A 7,282-nucleotide genomic window follows, 5' to 3' on the forward strand; every position below is an offset into this window, starting at 1 on the left:
TTATATTGTTTTTATTGCGTTTATATTGTCATATGGATACTTGATCCCTAGGATCATTTATCCCTCTAAACGAAGGGGTCAAGTATCGCTAATATGCGATATTTACAAACATACTTGTTCTATTATTAACAATCAATGGCAATTTACTAAAAATATGTTTCAATTATTAAAGACTGTCTATGCTTTAACATTACACTTCGGAATTTTTTAAGTTGTATTTAATGGATATTGTAAACTTCGGAATGCTTTCCTAAAAAAAGTTTTCCTTGTCACATTCAGACGATCATTTCTTGAGCTAAAACAAAATGGCTGAAAAAAACAAAATGTTGCCAGTTTTTATGTACAAGTACAACTTCAATATAATTGTCAGGTTGCAAATTTTTACTTCTTGATTTTGATACATTTTTGGCCATGGGATCATGTATCCCTAGGGATCAAGTATCCCTAGTCTCCCCTATTGGTGCATCGACCGAAAAACCTCGATCTTCTGAAACATCAAAATTTCTTGATTACTCTCCACCCCTGCTCGTTTCGCTCGCCAACCGCCGTTCGTCACCTGCTGCGTGGCTTATAATGCCAACTGCGGCGGGGGGGGGGGGGGGGGGGGTGATGATTTTTGCACTTTTACCCCTTAGATGTCCGGACCCTTATCTTCTGTCCCTTAAGATTTAGAGGGGAAAGACAAGTCCGAATGGCTTTCCCTGGATGTCCTGTATCCAACGGTATTAGTATTGACTTGGTAGACATTCGCAGTCCGGAGGAAATGGGGTTAGAGACAAATGTGCACAGAAATTAATAGTATTGATCAAGGGCGCCCATATAGGGGGTTAAGTTGGGGCTCGAGCCCCCCTTAAAATTAAAACTTCCTTGCTTTTAGTACTTTTTTCTTAGCAAAAATGTAAAAACATTTCTTCTCCAGCCATTAATGAATAAGTAATTTAAAACGACAAATTGTAATGACTCTAATCTGTCCTGAAATCGGTTTCCATGGGGAAAATATCCTTCTAAACCACGGAGAAAATATCTGAGCCCCCCCCCCCCTTACAATTTTGCATATGGGCGCCCATGGTATAGATGTAGATTAGTTACTCACAACAATTGCTTTTATGGGATGAAAAAAGTTGACAGTGTTTATTACTAAAATATATGAACCGCCAAAACAAAGTGAATAAAGCTATAAAAAATAAGTATTAAATCTGCATTGTTATAAATTTAGTAATACAAAGAAATAAGATTTTAATGAATATTACAAAAATACACATCAATACAAATTAACATTAATGATTTTATGAAAACGTTAAACTTGCATTCTGAGTTTCATAAATCATCCGGCGATAAACCTCATAAAACATACGCTATAATGGGTAGAAATATCCTGTTAGCTGTAATTCGCATCTTTACTCACGTGTACAGGCAACGATATGGTTGATAACAAATGTAGAGTGCAATTATTTAATTCGCATCTTGACTATCATAACATGGAAATGCGGTAGACAGCAAGTATTCAGGGCGTCAGTGGAGATGCGCTAAAGTGCATCATTTGTGACGTCATAAAAATCACCTCTTATTTTCAAAATCGGACATTTTAAAAAATTAGAGGAGGGTGGCACAAAGCGAGTAGGTTTTCGAAGAACGCCCGAAAATTGAAGTTTTTGGATTTTTACCGCAACAATTTCGGTTTTATTTCCTAGCAGGGTTTTTGAACTTCAAAATGAAAAGTGATTTTTGTTTTATTTTTAACCCAATATATATTTATTATTAAACTTTACAAACATTTGAAAAAACCACTTTGCTCTACCAGGGAGCTAGGGGCGGCAAATAGGGGGGTCAAGAGGGAGCGGTCGCACCCCCAAATTTTTTGAGCAGAATGATAGAAAATGGGTGAATTCAATGTATGTCAGTCGGAAATCAATGTTCGTAAAAAAAAAAAAAATCTCTCTGGTTCTCAGTAATTATTTGATGAAACTCGGCACATTCCCAGACTAGAAAAAGTGTTTTTCGTTATTTGGCTGATTACAAATACAAATACAAATGTGACGACCAGCAACAGGCTCTGGGCCCAGCTAGGCTGGTCCTAGTCAATTAATTAGTCCCCAATGAAGATCAATGGCCCTCTTAAAGCTATCCACTCCCTTGCTCATTGCCGCCTCTTCCGGTAAGCTATTCCAAGTGCCCACGACCCTGCTAAAGTAGTAGTTTTTCCTGATTTCCAAGTTAGCCTGAGATTTAAATAGCTTAAAACAATGACCCCTTGTCCTGCTTTCCCCACAAAAATTTAATCCATTTACATCTTTCATTTTGATAAATTTAAATAACTGAATCATGTCCCCTCTGACTCTCCTTTGCTCCAGGCTGTACATGTTAAGTCTATTAAGTCTGGTATCATAATCTAAATCTGAGAGTCCCCTTACTAATTTAGTTACCCTTCTTTGAACCCTTTCCAATACAAAAATATCTTTCTTCAGATAAGGCGACCAAAACTGAACAGCATACTCCAAATGAGGTCTTACTAAACTCCTATATAAAGGCAGAAGAACTTTCTTAGATATGTTTGAAATAGATCTATTGATGAACCCAAGCATTTTGTTGGCTTTGTTACTAGCAATACTGCACTGTTGACTAAACTTGAAGTCCTGATTTATAAAGACACCCAGATCCATAACATTTTCTGCCTGATTTATGACTGAACCCTGTAAACGATATCTCATACGCTTATTTCCATGACCTAAGTGTAGCACTTGACATTTCCCTACATTAACTGCCATACCCCATTTATCTGCCCACTTAGTAATATGATCTAAATCCTCTTGCAGCTGTTTTACTTGTTCTTCATTTTCGACAATCCCCATAACTTTTACATCGTCAGCAAAACAATTCATGCTTCCAGAAATATTTTCATTGATGTCATTCATAAATATAATAAACAAAAGAGGCCCTAAAACTGATCCCTGAGGAACCCCACTTAAAACATCACTCCAATTAGAATGATTTCCTCTCACAACTACTCTTTGCTTCCTACCAGTAAGCCAATTTCTAACCCAAAGTAAAGTTTTTCCTCCTATTCCAATGTCAGCTAACTTGCTGAGAAGAGCAACATGCGGTACCTTGTCAAAAGCTTTTTGAAAATCAATATAAACAGCATCCACACATTTTTTGTTATCTAAAGCTGAGGTAACCTTGTCGTAGAAATGCAATAAATTAGTAGTACAGGATTTACCTTTCCTGAAACCATACTGCAAACTAGTCAACAGACTATTAGTCTCTAAGAACATCATGATCTTAATTTTGATCAAAGTTTCGAAAATCTTACAAATCACCGAAGTCAAACTTACAGGTCTATAATTCCCAGCAATACCTTTAGACCCCTTCTTGAAGAGTGGCGTTATGTTAGCCAGCTTCCAGTCCTCTGGCACCATCCCCGAGTTATAAGAAGCATTGAAAATATTCAAAATAACATCCACTAATTCCTCTGCACATTCAACTAAAATTTTTGGATAAATATTATCTGGTCCCGGAGCTTTAGTTGCTTTAATCTTTTTCAAATGAAATAAAACCTCCTCCCTGGAAAATACCAAATCCTCAAGCTGTATAATAGCTTGTGTCTTGTTAGTGTCAACTGTTGAGATACAGTTATCGTTAAACACACTGGAAAAAAGTTATTTAGAACATTTGCAATATCCCTATCGTTTTGGATTAAATTTCCATATTCATCAACCAAAGGCCCAATTTGACTGTTTCGAGCTTTCCCAGAATTAGCGTAAGCAAAAAACCTCTTAGGGTTCCCATCAATGTCATCTGCCAGCCTTTGCTCCAATTCCCTTTTCTGAATCCGTACCAAATACTTAAAAATTCGCCTTGCCTTACCATACTGGAGCCTCTCCGCACTCTGACCAGTTTCTTTAAACTTACGAAAAGTGGCTTGCTTATAATTAAGAGCTTCTTTAGTCTCCCTGGAGAACCACATGGGCCAAATTTTGGTAACCTTTTCTCCTAAATGGAACATAGTCCCCAACGGTTTTAGCAAGTTTATCCTTAAATTCCGTCCACTGCTGATCTATGTCGCTATTTTCCAACCCTGACGAAAAAACCTCTTTCAAGCTCTGCCTAAGTGCAACAAAATCAGTGTGTTACTTAGAAATTCTTGAAGTATTTTCCGACCTTTTCAGAACATAGAAAACTGATAGAGAACCATGGTTTATTTTAACTAAAGAAGACATTTCCTCATATAGGCTAAATATTTCATACTTGTGTGCCCAGTGTAATAATGGTATGACCAATATGAGATGCACGTGCCAAAGTGGTGTGGCTGTATAGTTTTCACAAGGAAATTCCCTTGATATTTTACATTCACTTTTACTCTCATTTTTTAAGTGCATATTTATTTGATGAGTGTTCATCGCTTTCTTCTGCTAGAAACACGTTTCAGCTGCTCAATGCATTATATGCTTTCATAGAAATTTCTTAAAAATGCATGTGATTATTGAATTAAAAAGAAACATATCAACGAATATCTTTTATGGGGCTCTATATTTATGCAATCTCGGCGTGACATAAGAGGGTCTTCAAGAGAGTTAAAACCATAAAAACATTTCTCTATAACTTTAAAGCAGTGATCTGACAACTGGAAGAAGTATTGCTAAACGATTCTTTCAATGGTGAGAACGCTCATGCCCTTTAGCATGTATGAATTCCTTTGAATTTTTATTCAATTTGTTTGCATTGAGGAAAGTTTTTGAAAAATGCTCTACTCTATCAAACCATCGTCGATCCGCTACCCTTAATTTTCGGACTATTCAAGCCACAGTTCAATCTACAATTGAAACTGAAAATAGATTTTATATACATGTATATTTCAATCAAGCGTGAAACTGTTCAAAAAATTTTTTCCTCCGAGCCAAAAAAAAAAGTGACAAAAATCCACATGATGATGTGAAGTCAAACATTGATTTTTTAATATTTTGTATGACGTAATATATTCAGTTTCGAATGAAATTAACACAAGATTTGATGATAATTATTTTTCTGTATGGTTGGCTCTATATTATCTCTATTGGATTTTGAAAACAAAAAATAAAATGTTTCAATTATGAGAAAAATTTTTAGCATGAGGCACAAAATATACAAGCAATATACTGACAGACCAGTTATCACATGCAGAGACTGCAGTTTCGTTCTTGTTATGGACTCATCAGTCTGGAATAGTGAATAACAGCTCTGGAGGCAGATGACATCTCATTGAAGTTGGGAGCGCCGAAGAGAAGAGATTATTCAATGATGAAAATTTAAGCTCCTCTCAATTTTTGAAGATGCCTGGGTGATTTATTTAGAAGAGCAAGACATAAAAAGTGTTTTCATACATAACTTTGTTACTTCAATTATTTTTTAACTATTCCAATCAGCTCAGCTAGTAGAGAAATATTTTTCTATGTCTCAGGAGGTTAGAGAATTATTTTCGAAGCACAATGGGCAAAAAAAAAAAAAAAGTTTTCTATTTAGCTGTACTGACAAGATAAAACAGCACAACACTAGGCACCAATAGATTAGTAACACGATTCCCTGCTCTTCCGAATTCCAAAAATCATGCATTAAAACTTTTCCAAAAGTTATAAAACTTTTAGTATCGAGATGTTTTGTATGATAACTTATTAGAAAATGAATCAAAATTTTAATTGTTTCTAAACACTAATTTTCATTCATATTAAATCAATTTTATGACCACTTCCCGTTAGCTAATGTGTGTTTGGTACCGCACTGTGGTAATACATATTTAAGAAACTCGAACCCCCAAATGAAATGCTGAGATGCCGCCCCTGCAGGGAGCCCAAAGTGGGTAGGCTTAACTAATTGTGATTTGATACATTTGCCAGTCAAATATGAAGTTATAAATGAAAATGATTAAAATAATTGACTGACTACCTGCTATATATATATGTATATATATTATAAAAAAATATGTAAAAAAGTTGTACTTATCCAATTTAAAGTCAGCACATTTGTTTATAAAACATAAAGAAATAACTTAAATTAATCTATTAATTAATGCCATCCTAAAAAATAACCTTTTTAAAGTTATACTTATCCTATTGAAATAGAAAATCTAAGTCAGCACACGAGTCAAGAAATTATAAATAAATATATGAGTAAATCCTATACCCGCTTTGCTCGAAGGCACGATTTAACTAGTATATTGTGGCCATCACGAAACTTTCTTCTATATTTTTCCTTTTTCTGATCCCTCCCCATTCTTGACGAGGAAGCAATATTCCCAACAAAAACCAAATTACTCATGCAAAAACTTGACGACCATTCGGAACTCCAGCGCTCGAATACGCTACCTTGCGGTGATTTATAAAACTGCGAATGCAACTAAAACATTGCCACGTTGCGCTCCACGTGTATCTGTTGACGTAAACGCGGTCAGTTTGTTCTGAGTAACGCATTCAACATGTCTAAGAACGCCTTCAACAACAGAAATTAATTCGTCCCTTAGTAGTATTCTCGAGCTTCTCAAAATAATGTTAGTTTTCCTTATTTCTTTCAAAAAAGTATTAAATGGTGGAAGCGTAAACAAGAAAACTCTGGATTAACAAAATTGGATAACGTTATACCAGGTAAAATTTTTTTATTGTTTTGTATGAATTTGTAAGAATATGAGTTTTTTTTAATCTTAAATTAATTTAACTAATCATATTTTACAGCAGCATTTAGTTGGAATGGACAGTATGCAAAATATTTTCTTGAATTTATTATCGTAGAACAAAATGAAAAATGTTTAACCGAGAAAGATTTTACTTTATTCCTTTTATTCTCAGCTGAAAGGTTTCGCCAAATTTGTTTAGGGTTATAGTTTTGGAATTGTGCGAGCAAAGTAGCCTTGGCGAGATTTCGCGTTTTTAGTTAAACCATTTTTAATTTTTATCATGAGTGGAATAAAATGATAGTAAGATTACAGAATTCGATAAGTGAAAAGAAATAATGGTCAATCAACTGAAAAGAAAACTACCGCCATATATAAACTGTGAGTACACATTTTATTTATTTTGTTCTGAGTGAATTTGAATAAATATCAGTTTTTCAATTCGATGAAAAAAAAAAAAAACGAACTTAACAACATTGACTAGACACTTTTCCTTAACCTAATTCCACATAAATGATTTAAATAACCTTTGTTACTACAGTATCCTACTGAAATAGACAGTATGCAAATAAATTTTCTTGAAAATATTTATCGCAGAACAGATTGAAAAATCCAGAAAGAACGTTAAGAATTTGAACAATAAAA

The sequence above is a fragment of the Uloborus diversus genome, chromosome 4 (genome assembly GCF_026930045.1).
Source record: "Uloborus diversus isolate 005 chromosome 4, Udiv.v.3.1, whole genome shotgun sequence".
NCBI lineage: Eukaryota > Metazoa > Arthropoda > Arachnida > Araneae > Uloboridae > Uloborus > Uloborus diversus.